Source organism: Miniopterus natalensis, chromosome 13 (genome assembly GCF_054644295.1).
Source record: "Miniopterus natalensis isolate mMinNat1 chromosome 13, mMinNat1.hap1, whole genome shotgun sequence".
In the NCBI taxonomy this organism is placed as follows: domain Eukaryota; kingdom Metazoa; phylum Chordata; class Mammalia; order Chiroptera; family Miniopteridae; genus Miniopterus; species Miniopterus natalensis.
In genome coordinates, this window is record NC_142093.1 from 588,149 (window position 1) to 614,553 (window position 26,405).

Consider the following 26,405-nt stretch of genomic DNA (forward strand, 5'->3'; position numbering starts at 1 on the left):
TCCACACAGGAGGTGGAGTCATGCCCAACAGCAAGAGAGGCAGCAGCTGTTGGCCCTACTCAGGGTGAGCACGCCCATGAGGAGGGTCACCTCGTCTGCTATGCCCAGGGTTTCACCTGCTTCTCAGCCCACCCCAGAGGCTGACCACTGGAGCTAAATGGGCAAGAAGACACATCTGTAAAATGCTGTGGGTTGTCCCCATGTCCAGAGCAAGCTCAGTCTGCCCAGGAAGAATAAAATCAAGGCCAGAGTGCACTAGAGGGTCTGGCTGGAAAACATTTCCTATTGCTTCCATGCTTTCTCTTAATTTTCCTCCTACATTTGTCCTAGATTAATCAATGAGCTGACCCCCACTTAAACCTGGATCACGTTAGATGCGTGATCACTTTTAATGGTTTCTTTTGGTGCTTCTGCAACAAAACTCTGGGCAGTGCCTAGCATGACCCTGAATGTCCTCCACGGCCACCGGCACTAAAATGTAGAACTCAAAGTCAGTTTGTTCCCTAGAGCAGAAAAGAGAGGTCTGGAATATTTGCTACTTCCCATCAGAAACCATCTCAGCCTAGTGATGGCTTCAGGATGGCACTGCTCAGCAACAAGGCTCAGCGACAACTGGGTACTGCTGTTATTAGCATTCAACAGCCATCAGAAGCTGCAGCTGAACTCCAGCTGTTAGCAGGCTTGAAAAGATCCAGTGCCTTGCGAATCCCTCAGGCAGAGGCCTTTCAGAGATGAACATTCCATGACCAACCACATCGTGTCCCCGTGAAAATTCTCCTTCTGATGATAATGAATAACACAATCAGACAGCCATCTCGGCCGATGCATTCAAGTCTGCACCAGTGTCCGTGTTCAACAGAAACTGGAAGCATCAGGGTGTGCTCCTGAATGGCACACGGCAGCACCTGCATGCTGGGATGCAGGGCTCCAGGCCCCCGGAGGGCTTCAGGAGGATGCAGTCGCCACCAGGAGCCACTTCAGCTCTGCCCCGGGCTGTGTTTGTCCTTGTGGAATCTGAAAGATGAGTGAGTCATGAGAGCCCACTAACTCTCTGGTCAGGCACAATTCATTTCCAGCAGAAACCACCTATTCTGCCATCAAAATTTTAGCTTGTGGCCTTAAAGAGTGACTCCACAGGGGCCTGCATTTTTCACATCCCAGAGAATTAGAGGATGTGCAGTTAGAGGTCGACAGTTTGCAGGCAGCCTGCCAACCTCTTATGAGAGCTGAGATGGCAGCCAGAGACCCATGTGAGCAGATGCTTGTGTCCCAGACGAGGACAGCTGGGGCACATGGCAGGTAGCTCTGTCCACCTGGGAGGCCCCGCACCAGACAGCAGTTCACTGTCACTTAAAGACACAGGCCCATCTGGTGCCATGTCTCCTGCCTACTAGAAGGATTTCCAATTTTGAATTTTAACACACTTTGCCTTTCACTCTCCCCTCAAGAAAAAAACCCCAGACACCGCAAGCTTTAAATGCCAGCTGAGTTTGTAGTTTTGAGAGCCAGATAGAGAGTTCTGTTAGAAGTGATTAGTGAGAGGCCACCTGAGTGGGGAAAGCACCTCTAATTTAAGAGGATGCAGGATCGCACCTCTCGCCTCCTCCAGGGGCTCACGGATCCCACTCTGCCTGGTGCCTGAATAAATTACTTGACGTGCCGAGGAGAGTGGCAGGATGTTTAATGATGACTGCCTCACTAAAGACACACAGAAAGGGTTTGTGTACAAGATGTGTTCCCCTTACCTGCCAGATGAAACCACTGAGAGAAGCCCAGAACTCAGGGGACTAGGGTTAGAGAGCAGGGTTGTATGCTTTCCTTTCTGTATCCTGCAAACCACTGTTAGACGTTCCATGGAGAATGTTCTAGAGTCAAGTGCGGCAGACAATACCAAGGTAAACAATGTGAAGCACATTTTTCACTGTGACTCCTTAGCCCTTGTAATGAGCTAACGCTCAGGGTGGGCCTCCAGGAGTGACACTGTCGTTTGCCAGATCACGTCTTATGAAATGTGTTTCTTGTGGCATATATGTGGCTCAAGGAATAATAGGTGTGTCCCTGTTATTAGGTCACAGACTTCCTAGGGAAGACTGTGTCCTCCTTGGTCTGGTTAGTTCCATCTGGATGGATCAAGCCTTACTCGCGCTCAGTGATGAAGTATGTTCTGGTGGCTGTTGTAACCAAGAAGGGACAAAGTCTCATAGAATAGCTCCCCTAGTTTTTGCTCTACGCACGTTCGCCCCTTCCCTGCCTGTTCCTCTCCCTCCCACCTCTCTCTTGCACGTTTCCCCCTTCATTTCTTAATTCTATTCTGAACAGAGCAAATTTAGCAACATATAAAAATCACACAAAATTACCTCTAGAGAGGCCAGTAAGGTCTAAGGGAACTTAAGAGAAAAGTGTCTTTACAAAATAGGAGAGCAGAGTAATGAAGGCAGTTCTCAGCCCCAGCAGGAAGGGAAGGACAGCCAAGGTTGACTGCGCTGTGCTGGGCTCAGAGTTCTCTGAAGATCAACCACCCAGGGAGGCCCAGGGCAGAAGAGCCAGGAATGCACTGCCCAAAGACATGTTAGTGCGAGAGGCTCAGCGCTGTCTGAACTGAGCCTGATTCCTGACCCTGATTTGCTGTGCACACAGTTGGTTTCCCACTCCCTCTTCCCTTATGCTAACTTGTCAGATCTGAGGGAGAAGGAGGAGAACTGCCTCTCTCCTCCAGGGCGGGCCATGTCAGTCCCCAGCCGGGTTCCTCAGGGAGCTGCTTCACTTCCTGCTGGTAGCAGTCCACAGAGCAGCTAGGATCACCCCCATCGACAGAAGCAGCAGCAAGCCTCTGACTGCTCTGACCAGGGTTCTAAGGGTTCTTTGAGAGTTACTTTCCTCAGGACTAGGCTACGCCTCCAGGAAACAGAGAAAACGTTTAGGTAAGGGATGAACTGACTTCATATGTGACTTCATTATGTTTCATCTTAACTTTGTGACATGTTTTAAAACTAAACAAAGACAGTCATTCCTAATGATAGTAAAAATTAAATTCAGATATTAACTGTCCATCTACTGCAGTGTGTTAGGTGATTTAGAAGGGAACAAGTCAATATTTAACTTGCAGAGTGTGGTTTGGAGGCTGAAGTTGCCCACCATCTCCTTCTCTGTCTGGTTATATATTGGTCTCTTTTCCAACAGACAGATAGACCGGTGCTGATACAATTACATTTTTTCTTAGAAATCACATCATAGTTCATGATGATGTTAATTCGTTTTGAGCACTAACCTAAAAACATCAAGATATCTGTTCCTTCTAGTACCCTGAATTCTTTACATCACCCTAATGGCTTAACACTCTCAACCTTATTTGTTTTCCAAGATGCAAAATATACAACCAGGCTTCTGATGTGGAGTTCCCAAACTAACTCCACTTCCTAAGTGCTCTCAAGGGAAGGAGGGGCAGTGGAGAAAAGGAGGGAGGAAGGAGGAATGGAAAAGGGACAGAGAGAGGGAGAGGGAAAGGGGAGACAATTAGAGAAATTTTAAGGCCTGGCTCTAAGAACTGATGTCGCAGGATGACAAACTGCATGAGGAAAGAAAATGCTATATAGTAGTTGGTCCCCCTTATCCGCAGTTTCACTGTCCGTGGTCTCAGTTACCTGCAGTCAAGTGTGTCCAGAAAATATTAAATGGAAAATTCCATAACTAAACAATTCTTAAGTTTTAAATCATGTGCAGTTCTGAGCACCCTGATGAAATCATGCACCGTCCCACTCCATCCCACCTGGGGCATGAATCACCCCTCTGCAGACGCTCCCTGCCAGTCACTGAGTATCCATCCGGGTTATGAGATCGGCTGTGTCTATGTGGCAGTGCTGGTGTTCAAGTCTCCCTTATTGTCCCTACTAATGACCCCAAAGCACAAGGGTAGTGAGGCTGGCAATTCGAATGTGCTCAAGAGAAGCTGAAAGGTGGTTCCTTTAAGTGAAAGATGAAGGTTCTCAACTTACGCAAGAAAGTCATAAGCTGACGACGCTGAGATCTACAGTGAGAACCAACTTTCACAATTTCACGTAAAAGGGCAAAAAAGTAATTCATGCTAGTTTTGCTGTCACACCTCAAACTACAAAAGTTTTGGTGACGGTGCATGATAAGTGCTTAGTTAAAATGAAAAAGTCATTACACTGGTGGTTGGAGACAGGACAGAACATGTGTCTGGATTGATGACAACATGCTGCACCAGGAACCACTGAGCTCAAACTAAGGCTCCGGCAGGGACCCCTGCCTGAGACAGTGACCAGATACACAAAACTTTCACTACAGGAACTATTATAATTGTTCTCTTCTATTATTGTTGTTGTTGTTCACCTCTTACTATGCCTAATTCCTATATTAAACTTCATCATAGGTATGTATGTATAGGGAAAAAAGCAGCATATATGGGGTTCCATACAATCCACAGTTTCAGGCATCCACTGGGGGGTCTTGGAATGTATCCCTGGGGATAAGGGGGACTACTGTAGCAAGTACGTATTCACAATTAAAAATTAAAACCTCTACTCTGACCAAGACAACTCAGTAGAAATCATACTTTGAATATGTTCAAAGGAAGAAAGTACAACTTAACTAGCTTTAATGTTTTTCATTAAATCGGTGCCTTAAACCACTTGCGGCTTAAAAAAAAAAAATGAAGCCTGGCCAGGCGTGGCTCAGTGGTTGAGTGTCAACCTAGGATCCAGGCGATCGGGGTTAGATTCCCAGTCAGGGCACATGCCCGGGTTGCAAGCTCAATCCCCAGTTAGGGGTGTGCAGGAGGCAGCCAATCAATGATTCTCTCATTTTTGATGTTCTATCTCTCCCTCCCTCTCCTTTCCTCTCTCTGAAATCAATAAAGATATATTAAAAAAAAAAAGGAAAAAATGAAGATTTTTTTCTGTAGAGCCATAAACCAAAGTGAGAACAGACCCCTCCTTTTATGAAACTGCCCTAAGTAGGAAAGAAGGAGGAAATCCATGTGTACAGGCAGCAGTGTGCACACAGTTTATACACGCTCACACGAGGGTAACAGCCCAGGAAGAAGTCGCCACCTTGCAAAGTTAGTGCCAAGTGCTGGACCAGTGCTCAGCACCATGCTGACTGTGTGGCATGCCCTCAGACAGCAGGGCAAAAGCTGAAAACAGGATTTGTTCTCTGACCTAACAAAACCTTTTAATCTAGTATTGAAAAGAAGTAGAAAAATACTAGAGAAATTCCTGTAAGTGCTATTCAAGTTAAAATGACTACCAAAATGAGTCTCTGAAAGCAGATGGGCAGACATGGAGATGGTGGGGCCTAGAGGAGGTGACTGATGATTAAATGGCAAGTAGGGCCCTGGCTAGTGTGGCTCAGTTGGTCGAGAATCGTCCCCTGCACCGAATGGTTGCTGGTTTGACTCCTGGTCAAGGCACAAGCCCGGGTTGCAGGTTTGATCCCCAGTAGGGGGTGTGCAGGAGGCAGCCAATAGGTGTTTCTCAAATTGATGTGTGTTCTTTTCTCTCTCTCTCTCTCCCTCTCTAAAAAAATCAATAAATAATCTTTTTTAAAAATGGCAAGTAGGAATGAAGATTAAATGATAAAATGTCATTCCAGGCAGAAGTCAGAAAGCAAATGCAAAGGCATGCACAGGCAATGTCAGGTGTGTCTGGAGGGATCCCCAGGTAGCTGAACCGAGAGGTCAGGCACATGGACTGAAGTGGCAGCTGGTGAGGGGCGGGGCCAGATAATCATAAACCTCAGACCACATTAAAGAATTCAACCCCACAGGTGATGTGAAGGCTTTGGAAGACTTTAAGCAAGGAGTGGCAATGGATAAATTCAGATTTTACATAGACTTTTATAAAAACTGTGTGAAGGATAGATTTGAGGAACACAAAAGTAGAACCAAGAAGCATGGGTTAGGAGACCTTGCAGTGCTCCAGGCGAGAGACCATGAAATTCCAATCAGGGTGTGAATGGCAGGGCTGGAGCTACAGGAGAGAGAAAGTGTGTAGAACTGAGATCAGCAGGCCTGACAATGCAGTGATGATGGAGGAGACATGCCATCCTCCTGTCACTCACAGGAAGATGCTGACATCAGAGTCAAGGAAGACAGGGGAGGAGCCTTCAGAAGAAAGGTGATGGCTCATTCAGTGTTGGGTTGAGGTGTTTGAGCTATATTAAACTCAGGAGGGTCTTGATCTATAACCCAGAGCTTAGAGAAATAGACCGAGTTGGGGGTGCCGATTTATGAGTCCTTGCACGTGGGAGGTACTTTTGACGGAGACAGTGTATTAACAAGTGTGAAGAGAGCTAGGTATAGCAGCCAGAGGTTGGGATGTCCAACTTGTAAGAACAGAGGTAGAAAGAGGGGAAAGCAGAGAATGTGATGGAAAGGGAAGAGGTGGAAAGTCTCTTTAAAGAGGGAGCAATTATGTTGGATGCAGTCTGGAGGGCCCATTAAGATACATTTTAAAAATGTCAATTGGATTTGGAGACCAGAACTCCACTAGTGACTTAGTGAATTCAGCTTAAGTAGTCTAGCTTAAGTGAGTAAAGCATCCTGAAAACTGACTGTGGAGTGAGGACCTGAAGACTACTTAGAACAGGTTGGGTGGACCAGATGGAGAATGGGTGGACGGCAGGACAACATGAGAGAACATGCAGATGAGCCAGGGGGTTGGCGTGCTAAGAAGTGGTGAGAAATGGTGGGCCAGTGTTGTTGAGAGCAGAGGGAGCAGAGAGGCAGGAAGTGCAGTGGAGAGAAGACAGTGAGGGCAGGATGCTGCCTGACAGTCCAAGTCCTACTTCTTTAAGGGGCACCAGAGGTGAATCAACACCCCAGTGTGAGGACTGTGTTCCCCTTCTCCGTAAGTGCTTCCACTCGGGGCCCATGCTTACTCAAGATGGCAGAGAAAGAAGAAACCCTTCCTAACGTTTAGGTCTCTTAGCCCTGGGGTTCGAAACCCGGTATTCACCACCTATTCAGTGAGCCAATCTGCTTAAATAATATTTACATTAATTAAGATTTATTAACTCAATCGCTAGGAAACTTAAAAATAATCTGTGTCGGCACTTGAAATTAATGAGGCATTGACTGATTACCTAAAGAGTAAATACTATAGTTGATAAATCTTAACTTTCTCCAAAAAGTATTGAGTTGGAATTTTATAATTGGTAAATTAAAAAGCAATCATATACATTGTAATTACCAAATATCTAAAATATCTGAAGAAGGTCACTTCTCTCCTGGGAGTGGCTTTATGTCACTGTTGGGTATCAAAAGCTCTTAGGGAACATGAATGGGACCTACTAGCCACAAGAGTGAAGTCTCCGACCTTCAGAACCCTTAGACATGACCCAAAAGGTCTTTTGAAATCCTGTTTTTAAGATAAGCAATGTAAGATGAAAACATTTTGGTATCTATAAATACTTACCCTTTACTGATGTCCTTCTGTGTCACACACTAAACAGGAACACAGTATTAGCTCATGTATTCTCAGGTCACCCCTATGTTATTAGGAAGTCAAACTTACCAAACCAGCCTACCCTGGAAATAAGTTATTAGTCTTAAAGTTGATGTAACTACCTATATCTTCAAATGACAAATACTGATTCATCAGACAGAAATATGGTTTCCTAAAAATGTCACCTTCTGCTGTCCTCCATAACACCATGGCCAAGAAAGAAATAGTGCTTTGTAAATTAAACCAAAAAAGATGAATCTACTTTCAAAAGTTTCCACAAGCACATGTAAATATATGGATAATTACAAGTTTTTATGTAAAACATTTTCAGTAAAACTCAGCCTATTTAAATCTCATGAGCAAGTGCGAAAAAAGTCTAATTTAAAAATTAACTGTAGAAGTTTATTGCTCTCTAGTCACTGAAGCCATTAAACTGTTTGTGTCCTTCTTAAAGGAGCTTAAGGCTGGTATTCTTTTTTGTCTGTCTGTCCTTCAGTTAGCAAAGGTGGGGAATGGGGGCAGCTAGCACATTCTGCTCAAAACAGACTGGGATATCAGCAGTGGGCTCTGGACCACTGGGGGAGCCTGAGGGCACTCCCCCAGTCTGGGGCAGAGCACGTGACCCTGGCATAAGGGCAAAGAGGCTGGGGAGATGCCTGCGGAGAAGGGACGGGTGACATGTTGGGGAGAGGAATAAAAACAAGAACACAAACCTGTTCTTCTTTGCCATTTATATCAATTTTGGAGGAAATCTCATGATTTCATTCAGGCCATTCTAGATGTAACAGGACTGTGATATTACAATTGGTTTGGCAAAATACAGATCCTGTTGAAATGCTGGTGAAGGGACAGCTCAATTTCCCTAACTATGGCTTCTTACTCACTTAGAAATGTGGGACTCAGACTTTTTATAAAATAAAATTTAACACAGAAGAGTGAATCACTGTCTAAAATTGTAAAAATAATCATTAGCTTTGTTTTTAGGTTTTATCTCAGCTTTCAAAATTGTATAATGAAATCATATACTGTATGTAAAAGTACTTTAAAAGGAAAGGTGGTATATATAGGTATAAAGTATTATTATTATTTGCTCCATTCATTAAACAAGAACACATCAGGGTGCTTATAATTTTACCAAGAAACTAGGAAACTTGATATGCCCATGCATTAGACTTCCATAAACCACCATTTAATACCACTGCTTTGTGATTCTGAGGAGTTCCCTGTCCATTGGGGGCATGGCAGGGGTGGGCAGGAGCCGCTCTACAGGCTGCTGTTCCAACCCACTAAGCTATCACAGAGAACACTGTTCTTACGCGCTCTTTTTTTAAACTGACAAAGTCAGAGGCCTATCAGGAAATCAGATGTCCTATGCACTGGACATATGACACCAGATGAAAGCTGGGAAAATGTACACATTTTGTGAATATTTCAAGAGAGCAAAACTGCCAGTTTTCCTTTCTATAACTTTATCTGTTTTGCTTACAGGTCACGAATGCTTTGCTTTGCTTTCATTCACTTTTAAAAGAGGTATGTTACCACAAACATAGTCATGCAGAGGCTGCGGCCACACTGGTAGTTTGGGGGCTTTATATGTGGCAGTAGGCAACCCTTGTATGAAGAGACGAGGTTTTGTTTGCCAAACTCTTACCTAGAGCAGGAAAGGGAGCCAGTGTGGACTCTCCAGAGGCCTCACCCCCTAGACTTCAGATGTGAGTCACACATTACACTTCGAACAGGACTGCACACCTGGGTCCTTATTGTGTTTCTAGGCCCATGTCCCTTCTCACTCTCTTCTCTCCAATGACCTCCTCTCCTCAGAGACCACATCAACACTCGGTAGGCCAACAGGTCCAAAGCTCACTTTTCCTTCATCAAGCCTGTCCTGCAAGCCAGAGCAGTGAGCAATACGCCCAACTCATGCCGTGTCTACAGCCAGGAGGTGTGAGTGTTATCAGTGAGATGAATCTTACATACACCTTGGCTTGTGCCAGGCAGTTTTTAAAAAAAACTTCTAAAACCCTGCCATTGTTTCCTGGAAAAAAGTCTGCAAGGAGAGGTTTGGCAGATTCACAGGGAGCTGTGAAACAGCATGCTTGGCACAAAGCCGTCTAACCAGTAACTTGCATGTTCCAGGCTGTCATCCCTGGGCTGCTCCTCACAAACCTGTGGGCACCCATCAGAAACATGCCCTACACTCATGTTCTGTTATACTCACATGTCTAAGAGCAGCAGCCTTCAACTGGACTTTGCCACTGTCCTGACTCACACCGAGATTTGGTTAAATACACAGGAACCCTTTACTCAGCTATGACTCTGCTTCTCCCCACCACCCTTCCACACACACACATGCGCACACAGGCACACATGTGCACACATACTTGTGCACACACACACCCCTGAAGCCAGATGTGAAGGCACTGACATCGACATGGAGGACAAGCAGGTAGTGGCACTGACTCATGACACCTGTGTCTCTCACTGACAGGGGGCGGAGCAGGTGGAGCCAGGGCCTCTGCTGCCTGGGCTGGGCCAGGGCATAACCAGCCTTATGGAAGTGGAAGAAGTCTAACCTCCCCTGAAAGGACTTCTTCCAGGAAAGGAGGACTTCACCTGCTCGTCTCACATTAAGGACAAATGGCTTTCAGGAATCACCAGCACAGGAACAGTGTACAGCTCCTGAGACATCTGCCCCAGAAGTCAGGCAAAGCCAGGAATTCAGCCCAGGGCAACACTCAAGAAAGTCAGAGGGCTGCTGGCACGGTGATCACGGGCCTGCTCTTCAGTGTGAACTAAAAATACAGAGAGGAAGATAACTAGGGGTCTGTACTAAGTCCGCATGGATAGTGCTGACTATGCCCATTCTGCTTCCTCAAGCCCCTCTCCACTCTCCGGCACCCATGCTGGCTAGACCCCGTTTACACTGCAAGTGTGTGTTCTGATGACTACACAGGTGTGCATTAAGTCCCAGCAGAAGGTATTCACCTAGAGGCTGTGGACATCCTTTTAAATATCCACACAACAGGTGTGGTGTGGGCTCTAAGCCTGGCTTCCCTCACAGATCACAGATGTGCTAGAGCCTCAAGGACAAGGCGTCAGGCCAGCACTCACTGTGGATAAGCCTGAGCTGGGACCACCACAGGGCTGGCAGCTGATGAGTGCAGGATGCTTTAGCGGTATGTGTATTTCCTGCACAAATCCTCTCTTACAAGAATGAAAAAGCCATGAGCAACTCCTCACATTGAAGCCTCAGCAGCCTGCAGCCCAATTAGCAATCAAATGACCTTTAGGAACAAGCCCTGGTGCTACGACCTTCACTGTCCACGCTCTTATGGGAATTGCTGATAACCTGCATTGCCTTGGAGAGCATGTCTGTGGGCTACTTTCTCTTCATTCTCTCCTCACCCTCACAAACATGCAGGAACCTGCTGAACTCAGAATTCTGAAGTGCTTAGGCACCAGGCCTACACTCTGGGCTGGACCACCCGTGTGGGAGGTATAGAGGATGGACCCAGGGTTGCCATTCAACAGTCGTACGATCCTGGGTAAGACGCAACCCCCTTTGAGCCTCAGATTCCTCATCTGCAGATGGAAATAATCAGAGCAGTAGCTTCACAGGGTCGTGGAGAGGTTTAAGTGAGGTGATACAAGTACCAACCACACCGCACATACCCTCTTTAGTACTCAACAAAGATCAGTTGTTATTTTTATCACCATCATTAGACTACATAAGCTTTGCATACAAAACTTTGAGAGATACCACATTTCTGCTGTAATAAATACCTTTTCACGTCTTAGAATTTCTAGTCCGCATCATGAGAAAGGATGTCACTATTTAAGTAAAGGCTACAGACAGAGGCATTTATCTTGCTTTCTTATGCAGGAGGATTTTTAGTTGATAAAGGAACATTTTCTATATAAAAGTATTCTAGCTAATAAATGGACAAATGATAGAATATAATTTTGAAAACCAGAAGAAATATTACATCTAGGAAATGAGCTCACTGACTGCTAAAATCAGGTAAAAAGGCTGATGGGTGACTTTCTGACAGATGGATCAGGCTGACAGCCTGAACAACATGGGCACCAATCGATCAACTGTAACACCACAGAGAGGGAGCCATTCCCACCTCCCATGCTTCCTTCTCATTGTGACGGTACAGAACAACACCCACACAATCACATCTGAATCTGACTAGGTCTCTGATCAAACCACCAGTTTGCAGAGAGTACAGAGGTCAGAGGAACATATTAAATGACACCACAGGAATGAAATCTACAGGACAAATGACCCAGCTTCACGACAGACAGGTTACAAGAGGCAGGGAAGAAAAACTAGGTAGGTGCAAGAGGGATCACACATCAGAGAGACGCAGTGGGGGCCTCACTTACATTCTGATTCAAACAAATCAACTACAAAAATAAATCTGAGACAATCTGGGAGCTTTGACTCCTGTCTGGATAATTAAGATCCTTTTTAAGGTTTGATAGGTGGTTATGCTTTTATAAGAAGAACCTTTATGTGTTAGAAATTCGTACTGTTGCCTGGCCGGGCGTGGCTCAGCGGTTGAGCATCGACCTAGGATCCAGGCGATCGGGGTTCGATTCTCGGTCAGGGTACATGCCTGGGTTGTGGGCTCGATCAATGACTCTCTCATCATTGTTGTTTCTATCTCTCTCTCTTCCTCTCCTTTCCTCTCTCTGAGATCAATAAAGATATATTTTTTTAAAAAATTTTGAAAAAAGAAATTCGTACTAAAGTATTTCTAGACAAGATTACACAAGACCTTGGATTTGCTGCCAATTGATCAATGTTTGGCGGATGGGGGGGGCATACAGGAAAGGAATTTTGCCATTCTTGAGGCTCAGAGACACATATTGGGGCTCAATGCCACCTGTGCGTGTGTTGAATGTCCTGTAATAAAAAGGTAAAAAGAAAAAAACAAAAAACAAAAGAAGGCTGAGCAATCATATTTGCCAGGTCAAGTGATGAAATTTAAAAAAAAAAAGAGCCAGGGGCTCATTGGGCCTGTGAGAAAAACACACGGCTGCAGTGGGAAGCCAGCTTCCAGGATTCAGAGGTGAAACTCACTGGCTTGGAAATGGCTATAGTTTAGGGCAGTAAGTAGCTCTTCATTACTGTGCATAAGAATTTGTGGGGTATTTATTTAAAATGTTCATACCTAGGCCCTGTTCCTAGAAATGGTGATGTAAAAGGTCTTGATGGAAATCCTAAATATATATTTAAAAAAGTACCAAGGTGATTCAAATGTAGGTGGTCCTAGAACCACTCTTTGAAAAACGATAGTTTATGGTCAGGGTCCATGTGCGTAGTTTCAGAAGTAGGTATACACACAGGGTAGTTTACTCAGGAAGGACTCAGATTAATCAAGTTCCAAGTTCACAGAGCAGTTACAAAGAGAAGAACCAATCTGAACGTGTCTGAGGGCAGCAGACTCAAGTCAGCAAGCTCCATGTCCCTGGCTGGTAGGCAGCCGTGCTGCAGGAGTCAGCCTGTGTTAATCAATTTACAAGGGCAGAATCTATGCAGCATAAGGAAACTTGGCGGGACAAAATATACTTACAAGGGTCCACAGCAGCTCTTGCCCTGATGACGCGCCCATATGGACTTCTCCTAGCCTCCCTCAAGGCAGGATTGAGATCTGGCAATTGACTTCTAACTAACGACATTTTAGCCTGTTTCTAAACGTCCTGTATAATTCTCAAGGCCCCTCTACTTTCTGGAACACCACAAGTTCCAGATGGCCAAGTCACAGAATGAAGGGGCTTCCCAGGTTGTGATATGAGCAAGATATAAATTTTTATCATTATGCTTTCTGAGTATTTCTGAGTTCACTTGTGAAATAGCTAGTCTACCCTGGCTAATTCAGATGATAATAAAGGTTACAGACACTAGAAGCATTCCATCTCTCTCAAGTGGCTTTGCATATTTCTACTTTGAGAGATGCTTGGAATAACTTGATTTGCCACCTTTCCAAGTTTGGGGGTGAGGGACCTCATTACACCCTCACAATTGCTAAGAATGCCAACTGCTCTCCTGTCTGCTCAAGGCACACTGATTTGTATTTTCTGTAAGAGCAAATCATTAGTTGCAAATTTCCGACAGAGAGTTTTAAGAATTTACAACTGAAATGGAATTTATAACCTATGCTTGGATTTGGTGAAACGTAAACCCAAACACAAACAAACACGATGACTCTCAGGCCCATTTGCTGTACCTGTCAAGGGACCGTGGAAGGCAGGTAAGGAAGGAGACCATGAGCAGGCAGTCAGGGACGTGTAGGAAAAGCAGGCCTGCAGCTCTTCTTGTTCACTGAGGGACAAGTGTTTCTCTCACGGGTAGTCGTCCATGGGACAACACCGAGCATAGCAGACACAGTCTCAGTGCCATCCCTACAACACAGTTTCATAATCGGACGATATACACACACATTTTATATAGTTTTCTATGGACACTGACTTAAGAATAGTGAAGGTGATTTGGTCCTTCCTGATGAATCTGGTAATTAGACTTTATCATGATGATGTAATGATGCTGTTTGAGTGTTGGAGGCCATGCAGAAGAGGTTTTGTTTGTTTTCCTGTTTCTTCACAGAATTAGATCCACAATTTTATATTTTTCTGTTCTCCCTTCCTCCTCCCTTTTTTTCACTTCTTCCTTCTGTGGTGCTGCTTTCTTAGGTCCTTTCAGAACATCCTCCCTAGGCTCTCATTTCCTGGCAGGTGTATGCCGCCCTCTGTTCTAATCTCACGCCTCACATTATGCACCTGTCTGGTGCCTGCGCCCTGCACACCACAGGGCAAAGCATATGGCATCACAACCTATCCTACCCCATCTGCCTGGGTGGGTCCACACCTCCCGAGCTCCCCAACATCTGACTTCTGGTAACCGATGTGTCACTACTGGTTCTCCTGTTTACTTTCCTGTAACAGAGGCCTAGCAGAATGTCTCACGTGCAGTAGCCACTCAAGGAGTGTTGACCGACTAACAATCCCTTTGCTTTCTGTGAGAGAATGAATTAAAAGAAATATGGTGCTCATAAAATTCTGACATTCTGCTTAGTGATTTCAGAGCATGTGGAGGAGAGATAAGCTATGGATTGATGGCAGATGGAATTTCCAGAAGAGCAAACACTTTTCTCAGAAGGAGGGTGCTCTTGTATCTGGGCTCTACAAATGCACCCCCATGTATGCAAATCATTACTGAATATCTTGTTACAATAAAGTTTATTTTAATTAATCAGGCACTAAACAAGCCAAGGCAATGTCACAGAGTGGAAAGGGCCCTATACTCAAAACTCATTTGCAGCTCTGTCATGAAGAATCGTTTTGCCTTGGAAAGGTGCAGGGCATGCTTCTTCCTCAAGTGTGAATAAGGGGGAGTCATGGTTGGTCAGGTGATGCTCAGACGGAGCTCTGACTAACAGGATCAGCTCTGCTGGGGCACTGGGAGCCGGGCTGAGAAATTCCACTGAGAGACAGTTTATCTTGACTGGAATAGTAAAGGACTTTATGAGTTCTCCCTGTGTGACATCATTAAATGAATGTTAAGAAATAAATGTTTAAGAAAATGGGTGGGATAAGGCTACCTTATACCTTCATGGGCCATATTATACACACTGCCAAGTATCAGTGGGGTACCCGAATGACCCACATGCATGCACACATGCGCATACACACACCATATACGCACAACCGCACATGCTCTCTCTCTCTCTCTCTCTCTCTCTCTCTCTCTCTCTCACACACACACACACACACACACTCTCACACACTTTCCCTCTCTTGCTCTCACACTTTTTCTGAACCTTTGGAAAGAGGGTTGTAGATATCATGGCTACTCCCACCTAAATCCTTCAGTAATTTTAACAAAAAGAAAGTGATCATAAAATATACAGTCCATATTCACATCTCCCCCAATTGTCCATAATATGTTTTTTGTAGACCTTCTGTATAAAACATAACTAAGATATAAAATCACTTTCCCTTTATTATTCTGAAAATTAGTTTGTGACTGCCGCTATTTTTTCCATGTTTTTGTCATCTCATAGTTATTTCTTGAATGTTATTTTAGAAAACACTTTCTTTTAATAATTCTGAAACTTTGGCTTTTTAAATTATAACTCTATTATTGATTAAGCAATGATATAGTTTATTTTACATTTTGTAAAACAAATTTTAAATGAGAGGGTTTAGAAAGAAGAGCTTGCATGAAATATTATAAGAGCTATAGGAAAAACTGACGTTATTAAAGGGTAATGGTGTCCGGTATACATACACTGTTAATTAGGGAATCTGATAGGAGGTTCTCTCTCTCTTTTTTTAAATTTTCTTTATTTTTAAAATATATCTTTATTGATTTCAGAGAGAGGAAGGGAGAGGGAGAGAGACAGAACATCAATGATGAGAGAATCATTGATCGGCTATCTCCTGCACACCCCTGACTGGGGATCGAACCTGCAACCTGGGCATGTGCCCTGACCGGGAATCGAAACCACCGTCTCCTGGATCCTAGGTTGCTGCTCAATCCCTGAGCATCACCGGCCGGGCACTCTCTCCCTTCTTTTATTCATTCCTTCCCCTCCTTGCCTTTTCCTTCCTTAGATCCTTGATGCCCTTTCTTTCCTCCTTCCCTCTTCCTTTCTTTCTTCCTTCTTTCCCTAATTCCTTCCCTCTCGCCTTTACATTTGCATGGTTTAAAGATAATTAAAAAATGAATATATACATGAATAAAAACAATGCAACCCCCCCAATCTTGCCTGTTTCTGTGTAGTTACTATACATATAAACATTTCTATCAGCTTCTTGTCTATTCTAGAAATTTTATGCAAACACAGGCAAATATATGTGTTCATATTTCTTCTCCTTTTCTGCATCTTGCTTTTTTTCTTTAACAAAATATCCTTGAAATCTTTCTACATCAGTTCAGAGCGTGTCTTCATTTTTTACACAGCTGCATGGTAAGTGGAGGCACTTTGATTTGAATAGCAGAAAGCATAACACAGATGTAAATCAGATTACTTATGCCTTATATCTTTCATGGCACAGCAAGTATGTCTTGGTTCTTTATGAATAATAATGACAATAACTAATTTAAGGAGCTTGCTACTGAGCAATATGTGTTATGTGCATTATTTTATGCAGTCCTCATCAATGCTAAAGAGCAGAAAACATTCTCCTACTGTGCAGATGGGAAAACTGAGGCTCCAAGAGACTGGCTGTGTAACTTCCTCCTGCTCTCAAGGCTGTGCTGTTAAGTGCTTTACAATTCTGCTCATTGGTCTCCTCACAGTGTCTCACTGTGATCTGCGCACCATGCTTCATGGCCCCCAAGCCACCTTCCCCTTCTTCATCCCACACAGCCCTGTCCGAGCTGAGCACTGAGGCATGAAAATACTAGAAAATTGTCTCCTCTTTAAAAATATGACAGTTTCTTGGGTGCCACCCTGACTTCTGAAGATACAACAAACCTGTTCTCTTTAGCCTTCTGATAGGCTTTGTGCACCTTCTGTCCCAGCTCAACCCTGACTACTCAGCTCAGACACCCACCACCAGCAAAGTGCTGCTCTGTGGAGCAACATGTCTGGGTACATGAGGACTTTAGACTCTATTGTGTGAGTGTGCAAGAAATAAGATTTGAAAAGAGAGTAATAGTTATATGCTGCTCTCCAAAAATGACTGTGGTTATTTAGGAAGTATTAACTTAGATATCTACCACTGGTTGGCAACCTCCTGCCTGAGGACCAAACCGACTTGCTGCTCCCACGACAAAGTCAGTGTGGAGGAGCTGCTGCAGAGACCATAGGGTCCACAAGGCCTAAAATATTGGCTACCTGGCCCTTTACAGAAGTTGCTCACCCTGAGCTAGGCAATAATGATGACTTTCATACTTTCATTTTGTAGATGATCACGTGAAGATTTATACTTTGTTCCCAGAAGCCCTGTTACGACACATGAGTATTCCCATGGTGGAATGCTCATCTGTTTCTTTCAATCCACTGTTTTATTTCATCATCCACAGACTACAGCATTTATGACATACAGCAAGTAAATACTGATTATTCCTGAGGGCCACACCCTAATCTTTACAGAATAGATAAAAGTACCCAGAAACTGCAACGCATACACACAGCCCTCATTGGGTCTATGCAGTACTGTGCTGTCACATGTGCTGCCACAGAGCTCTACACCTGAGACAGTGGACCTTTGGGCAAGGCTGAGGGAAAGGACACACGTGCTGTGCTCTGTCAATGGATCCCACAGGGATAATTGTGATCGGTGGTTATGACTGCTATCCAACGAAGCCCCTAGGGATTCTCGGGGGACTGTCAAGCTCATCCCACACCCAGGGGAGTCTCCCACCTCCAGGGCCCAGTTGGGGTGTTTGAGACAGATACACTTGTGGTCAGGTGTGGACAGGCTTGTGGTCAAGAGTGTGGACCAGGAGGAGATTAGTGCCTGCTGAAACCTTGGGATCTCTTCATTTCTCTCAACAACTCCAACTTGTCTGTCCACCTTGAAAGCAAATGTAATGCCTGAACTAAGAAGCCCGTTCAAGGCCACGTTTGTTGATATAAACATGAATTTTTCTCTGAAAACTAGCTTATCGTTTCACTTTGCTTTATTTAATTCATGGTGAGATTTGTATTTGAAGGCTTTCTAGTAAGTAAACTACGTCGATAACCATTTAAATGTGAACATTTAACTCCATGCCAGAAACGTCAATTCAACAAATCCACATTTAAATACTAAACTTTCATAATAGTCCATTACACATTCTTTAGCTTATGACTAAAAGTGAATGAGACTAGACAAAACGAGATAGCCTACACGCATGAAACACCTACAATTCAGAAACGTGAACTGACGTTGAACTCAAGTATGAGTTTAACACTCACTGTGAACAGGCCTTACTTTTAACTCCAGGGGAAAGACAATTAAACATAATGCCTTCTCAAAACCGAGCCAATGAGTGCAGTGGCTTTCTTCAGGGAAAGTGACGAGGGCAGAGACGAGAGCATAATTAGAACAACTGTGACCTATTATACCAGTTCATAAAGCTCCTAAAGACTGCAGCACCCACAAGGCTGCAGCATATGGAAGACGCTCCCAGCGTCTAATTTCCATGTAGCAGCAAGTAGTTCTATTATCAGACAGGCACATGGGGTAGTCGGCAGACAAATAAATTACTATCGCACAGTGAACCTGAAAAGATAAGCCAGGGTTTTCCTCACAGAGCATCTTAAGCGCTTACCATTTCACCAACCAAGTCTCGTGTGTGTAAAGTGGATGCCCCAACATGGGCATGAGATTAACAGAATCAAGAATGCACATATTCAGGAGCTGAGACTCTGCAGAGGGGGGAGCTGAGTCATATTACAAGCATGTTGACCTCCAGCCTATGAGATTCCCTAAAACTGTGCTGCCTGAGCAGCAATTATTAGGCACATGCCAGCACCCACCCCAAACTCCAAAATATAATGAGTACATTTTGCTAAAATTAGTAACCAGTTACTTTTGCAGTGATTCCACATGAAACATCCTCCGGCTGAGGTGTCACTTTCCCCATTGCAATCCTGAGGACTCTCACAGTGCCCAGAAGATGCACAGCTTTCCTGCTCTGTGGAGCTTCAGTGGCGAGAACATGTGCATCATCTAATTTAACGGCAAATGGCTCTTTTTAGTGTGAATTGTCTGTTTGGAGAAGATGCACAACAGAACTCTTAACTGCCTCCCAGAAGCCAGGGAGCACCAGGAAGCCCTGAAGAGAGGAGTGACTCAGAGCAGCAATCGGGGTGGGCCCAAGGAGAGGACCCTTCTACACAGTCATCAGAGAGCTGTGGGGCAGGTACCTGAACTCAATCGCCTGGTGAGTGCTCTTTGCATCAGACTTTGCTGACTCAGTGGGTCAGAGCTGGGCGTTCAGAGATGCCAGCTGGATGTGATTTCACCAATTCTTCTTCCGGTTCACTTTCTAAAGGACAAAACAACATAATAACCACCTGAACAGAGGTGAGACTGACGAGAATTCTTCCTCTGTGCTGTTCTACTTACAACAAAGGGTTACATTTCAAAATAGGTAACTGCACATTAAGAAATGAGTCAGTGATTTTACTTATAAACACTGATGTCAAAGGCCACATGGACAAGTAGACAATGCTTTTAAACATTTAGTTAATTTACTTTGAAATCCAAGATATTCAACATACCTAGGTTTGAAGCTCAAACTAAGCACAAGCACTTAATATTAAGATGGACCCATTACCAGCCAATTTGTAAGACTGTTGCCTTCTTCAACACTTTGATGCAGTTAAGAAACAATTTAATAAATGAGAAATATTTTAGATGTGTAATTATTTCTTGGCAATAATGTGATTTCATTCATAACAGAATATAATCTGGAGATGACAAGGGTGGTTCCAAATGTCAGCTCCATTTTATTTTGGTAGAACAACAACAAAAGACATTATCTTCATTAATGTAAATTAGAATTTATTTATTAACTTTCTATCAAGGTTCTCTACAATACTGTGTCAATGTTAGGAACTACTGACTGCTCTAATTGAAAATAAAATACCCAGATTATTCCAAACTATACTGCCTAAGAGAGGATTTATTTTCTTTACAAAGAAAAGAAAAACTGAAATATCAGAAAGTGGAGAGAGGAGGTGCCTCAGTTGTTGAAGCTATTGTTTCTGGTGCAAACCTCCTAACTCAGAGATGCTCATTAAACTGAGTCTATAGCAATAACAGCCAAAGTGTTAATGGGCAGCAGTGAAGTGTGTCAGGCAAATGAAGGACCCTGAGGGCTCTTCATGCTGTTCATGATCAGCTACATTCCGCAGCTTTACCATAAATCCTCTAAAAGACACTGTACTCCACTCCTTGCGTGTTACCTTGCCATGAAGAAAATATTCAGGGTGCTTAGCAAGGGGGATTTGAAATAAGATAACACACAATTTCCTATGAAATACACAGAAAGCCTATGAAATGTAACCATAAGAAATTTTATTATTTTCCCTAATAAGGATTTACCAAAATAATCACATAAAGAGTAGAATAATTCAGAAATGTGCACATGGAGCTAGAAAGGTTTTAAAATTACCCTAAAAAAAATCAAGGTTGATAAATAGAATGAGAGTTAATATTTGTTTTGTGTCAAAGTCTAGAATCATTAATTTAGAGTTATTCTGTAAGATTTTAAAATATAAGTGATTGAACAAATAAGAGAAAAAAAAGAGAAAGAGCTCATCAACAAGACAACACCGCTGTGGTTATGGAGGTGGGGCGGGGAGGTGGGAAAGGGTATCGGGGTAAACAGTGATGGGAAAGATAAAATAAAATATAGAGATAAAAAAAGAAAGACCTTATTTAAAATTAAAGAAAATATATATGTGTGTGTATATATCTATATATCTATATCTATATATACATATAGATACATATACATAGATATAGATATATAGATATATAGATATATAGATATATAGATATAGATATAGATATATAGATATATATATATGTATCAAGGTTTTAATACAAACTGTGACTTTCGGTTTTATTTACAGCAAATACAGCCATCTCTACTTGAAACTCTTTAAGAAGTGTGCTTTCTTGCCTTTTCCTGTCTGCCAGTACTCAACACAGGCATGCACACACACACACACACACACACACACACACACACAGCCACATGCATGCACACACACACAGAATGTATGCACACAATGTCAGCAAGAAATTCTCAACACTAGTTGTTTTTCTATTTATAGTAGATTTGTAAATTTAACATATGCATGACAAAGGCAAATGCCCCAAACATTCTCATATCAGACACTGCCCCCTAACAAATCACATAGATTCAGAAATGAGTTTGTATCCAGGACAGAACAAACAGCAACACTTTCTACATCCTCAGTCTTAAACTGTGCTCATGCAGGAACTCTGAATCTGGACAGTGAGGGCTCATGAAGATGAGTGTGTGCTTAGAGGACATTTGCTGCCACCCAACTTCTATTATTTTAAATTTCTGAAATCCATGCCTGCTCTCTCCATCAGATTCTGCTAAGGCAGTTACATATAAAACTTGGCATTATTAACTTAGAAAACATAATATAATGGTTTAAATTTATGGACAGTTTATTTATGGTTTATTTCTAGATTAGCAAGACACATCTTAGCCAATATTTGTGTGAACATTTTTTGTCACTGAACCACTCTGAAGTTCAGGTTTCTCTTGGATAGTAATAGGGCTGGGCTAAAAATGTAAATTGTTTCCTTCAGCTGCAAAATACCAAAATACCTACAGTCCTCAATGCCTTGTGTTGGTGTCTGATGTGACCTCCTGGCTGGTGAACCATCTGTACAAGAAGTGTGTTCCTCTCACTTGTGGACTTGCTAAGATCACCTCTCCATGTTTGTTTGTACAGTGGGTCACACTTACAGCTCTGTCAGCTGAGTGACACTAGAAGCGGCTCCACAAATGCCTGCTGCTCAGCAGTGCCTCTCTCAGGACCCTGCTGATGACAGGAGCAGCGGGGAGCACTGGCCTTCCCCTACGCCCCAGAGCAGGAGGAGGCTCCCTTGGAGGTTCCCAGCAGGTGTCAGCACTCTGGGTTGTAGACATCCTGTCCCTGCCATCACTGTTTCCTGAGATTTCTTATCATCAGAAAGACCTTCTGCTGAACCGAGCTGTACGTGAAGGACATGCGTGTGCCTCCTTGGCAATCTGAGTCATTGCTGCAGGGTTCTCCACCAGCACAGATGTTTCCTGCCTTTTTTTTCTCCCTAAAAATTTCTACATGAGATTGCCAAAACAATGAGGGACGTGTTTTGACAGTGCCTCTTCCTCTGACACATGGAACAGGAGCCAGACACTCCACATCCAGAGTGAGAAGGAAGTTCTCAGGGAGCAGGCGGCATCTCAGGTAAGCCTCCAGAAACCCAGCCACAGCCCGGGCCCGACTGTTTGCTGCCCTGTACATCTGCCCCTGGAGAGGTCACTGCTCTGCAGAAGCCCCTTCGTGTCCCGCAGTGGTCAGAGAGGGTATACATCATGGACAGGAGAGGGGGGTTCTGGACCCTGCCGCTCAGCTCACGGTCTGTATAAGTGTCCTGCCTCCACGGGGTTCTGCCCTCCAGACCCATTAATAGAAAAGAGCCCCATGGCTTAGTGCAGAGGAACGTCATCTGCGTGGTCGCAGGCAGCAGGTTCTCCATCCGTCTTTCCTGCTTTGATAGAGGGGCGGCTTCCCTTTGTGCCCAGGGAAATGTGGTTAGTGATCACACGCCCGTCCTTATTAGGCTCTGGTTCACAATATGCTCAGAAAGAGAATTCCGCTTCAGCCTAGATGACATTTAGAACAGGTCCACTTCCAGGTTTTCAGAGAAAAGAAAGATAAACATTTTTAGAAGACAGATAAGAAGGAGGAAAGAGATAAAGAAGTGAATGAGGCTGTCTTAAGAATAACAGAGCCTGGCCCACGTGGCTTGGTGGTTGAGCATCGGACCAAGGATCCAGGAGATCAAGGCTGGATTTCCGGTCAGGGTCAGGGCACATGGGGCTCAATCCCTGGCAGGGGTGGGGGCAGGGGTGCAGGAGGCAGCTGATCAATGACTTTCTCTCATCATTGATGTTTCTAACTCACTCTCCCTTCCTCTCTGTGAAATCAATAAAATTATATTAAAAAAATAGAAACTAAAAAGAATGTATGCAGACTTTAAAACCACCCTCATGTCATTTCTAAATACTTAGCGCCTCTCCTGTGTTGTAAATCTAATCCATCACACACGTCTGCCCAGTGACTTCCATTACTGGGAGTGTTGGAGTGTATTTTTTACAAGAAGGTCCAACCTTACTCCCCACACATGGCCTTTCCAATCTCATTATTTCCCATAGTATCACCCAAACCTCTTAGCAAGGAACCACTGATTCCAGCATGTTAACTGACAACAGAAAGGATACTATTAAGTGCACTTTGTAATTTGGAGCTTTCATAGATAAAACATCACATGCACAATCGACCCTCGAGCTACAGTCTGATTAGTACATATTCCGAAGCTTAGACCTGTAGCTAAATCCACCATCTCATTGGCTCTCAAAACTAACAAAGGAAGGGAAACCTGGTTCCCACTGTGGGCCTTTAGGGAGAGCTTACAGAGGAAAGGGCATGGAGGCTGCAGCCTGTCTGTGGTATGGACAGATGGTGAGCTGCACTGCACACAGGCTGCTCAAAGGAGAAGGAACATGTTTGTTGTAAGGAAACTGGCAGTGTGGACGACAATTTAAAATGTGTATCCCCTAGCGTGACAATTCCAGCTATGTTTTAGTCACATATATACACAGATACATGCATAAGATTGTTCAGTGTAATACTGTACATAATCAAAAACGAAAGCCGTGAGTCGTGGGTTGGTTAGATTATTATAAATAATCTACGATTGGTGAGCGTGTCCCGATAGGGCAGAGTCACCAAGATGACGAGCAAAGTGATAAGGGATGGCAGGGAGCAGTGTGCAGTTATCACACTGATGCACGACATAGACCAATCACCTAGCAGTGTAGTCACGTTGGTATGTGCACATATGTGAGTGCATGGACAGCGTTTAGAAGGGGCCCAGACCCAGTGGCTGGCAGAGGTCATCTTTGGAAAAAGGATTCTGAGGACTAAAAAGAACTTTCACTTTTTACTTTTAATACGTCTAACAGTATGTGTGTGTATGTGTGTGTGTATAAATCCTCACCTGAGAATATGTTTCCATTGATTTTCAGAGAAAGAGGAAGGGAGAAGGAGAGAGGGAGAGAGATACATCGATATAAGAGAGAAACACTGATCAGTTACCTCCTGTACACCCCCCGACCGGGGATGGAATCCAAAACCTAGGCATGTGCCCTAACCAGGGATCAAACCAGCAACCCCCCTGGTGCACAGGATGACACTGAGCCACTCAGCCAGGGCTGTTTTATATTTTAGTGACAAGCAAAATCATGTAAAATTATATAACAAAATAAACTGAAAACATAGTATCATTTCATATATCTAATACTATATTTAGAAGTTACATATCACTGCTATAAGGAATGATTAATAAATTCATGTTTAAAATTATACTTCCAAAGTCGCATAATAATCACAAACAACTCAAACTCTCCAGAACCCAAACCATTCACTGCTTCACGGCATGTTTGTAACTGATTCTGGGATCTGCTTACTATTTACACACCAATCAACAATGCTGTAAGAATTCACATTTAGGCCCAATTAGATCTTAGCTCATTAAAAAATATTCTTCCAGAATAAGCAAAATGATGTAGAAAGGCAATTAAACATGGAGGCAATTAAAGGCCACTCACTGCTGTGTCAGGAAGGAAAGGGCTGCTTTGGACACCCAGCGCCCATCCTCTAGAGGCCAAGCCAGCCCCAGGGCCAGCAGCAGCGTAGGCCACGGGGCTCTCTACCTCCCCAGGTCGGCAGTGAGCCTATAGGCACTTGTGCAGAGTGAGGATTTATCACCAAGCCACAACCCCAGCAACAAACACACGGTGGGACAGCTTTTGGAGTCTCTGAATGTTAGAATGAATGTAACCTTAATGGCAGTGTTTCCTGCCCTCTGAAGACTTGGATGCTGAGCCTGGAAAAGCTAAATAACTTGCCCAACAGGACATGGAAACTAAGAGCAGATCCAGGACAAGATCCCTCCCCCAACCATGTGAAACCATTGTAGAGAAATCTAGGAATTACTTTCTTTCATTTTATTAGTAACACCAATCTTTGGTCTTCAAGACACGTGGGTGAGTAACGTTTGTGGGATACAAAGGGTGAGGACCAGCATCAGTGCAGAGCAGGGTTTTCGGTTCTGCAGGTCACATCTCGCAGGAATTCCTTGTCTGAGGCCTTGGGTGTGAATCCTCACACCCTTTTGGATCTTGGGAATGAATCCTCATGTACCCACTGCAGGCAGGACCCTACAGGATTTGGCCCCAGAAGTGGTTAGGTCCATCCACTAAGGCTTTCCGACTTGTACCCTCTGCCCACTGGTGAAACAAGTGGTTCTTACTAAAATCAAAACTTTTCAAGAGGCAGTGTCCAAATAAACTGAATCGGGGACTCAGAGACCTCATCCTGCCATCCTTTCTTTCCTCCCATACCTGTTAGTCTGGATCCTAATTACCCCCTGCTGAGTTCACTTCGCTGTCCCCACCTGGCTCCCCAATCCTGTTCCTCTTCTTCCCACCCTGTCTGAAGAATCTTTAAAACTACTGCTTCTATCATGTCAAACCATTCTCAACAATAAACCAACTCAATAATTTTATCACTGAACATCTTACACATGTATCACAAATGTTGTGTCTCACACACAAACCTGTAACTCATGCCCATTCGTCAGGTGAGCAAATGAGTTCAGAGTGCGTTCCTTGAGTAAGAGCGGGTAAGAGACAGAGCCTGGACCAGAACACCCTCTTCTGCCTGGCTTCCCAGGGTTTGTAAAGCTTGGTGACAGATTATCTCCAAGTTTTAAGTCTCACTACTGCTCTCTGTGATCTTTAGCTTAAGACCCTGTATTTTCTGTGTCCTCATACACAGAGGACACTTTCTCATTTTGGTCCACATCATTCTATTTAAATATCAAAGACTTTTCAACCCTCATATCAGATCCCACCCTTTATCTATTCCGAGACTTCCCCCATCACTCCAGCCCTGAGGAAGAGATCATCACCTCTGAATTATGCCACAGCAACCTGCAGCCGGTCCTAACCGATCATGGACCATGAACACCCATGTTTACATTTTATCTGACATTGCTAGCTGACGCTTCGGTTGTTTCTTGTATTGGCTGCTGCTTTTGTAATTGTCATAAAAGATGGAAGGTTCCTAAGTCAGGGATAGTATCTGTTCATCTTTATATCATGAGGGGCCAAAA

General features: G+C 43.9%; 1 long non-coding RNA gene across 1 annotated transcript in view; it reads right to left on the minus strand.

The window, feature by feature from the left end:
- LOC107526679 (uncharacterized) overlaps positions 1 to 26,405 on the minus strand; it is a 114,207-nt gene that overhangs the window by 23,235 nt on the left and 64,567 nt on the right. The window contains exon 2 of the long non-coding RNA XR_001602214.2: positions 19,337 to 19,458. This is a non-coding gene — a long non-coding RNA (uncharacterized LOC107526679). The remainder of the gene's footprint in view (positions 1 to 19,336; positions 19,459 to 26,405) is intronic.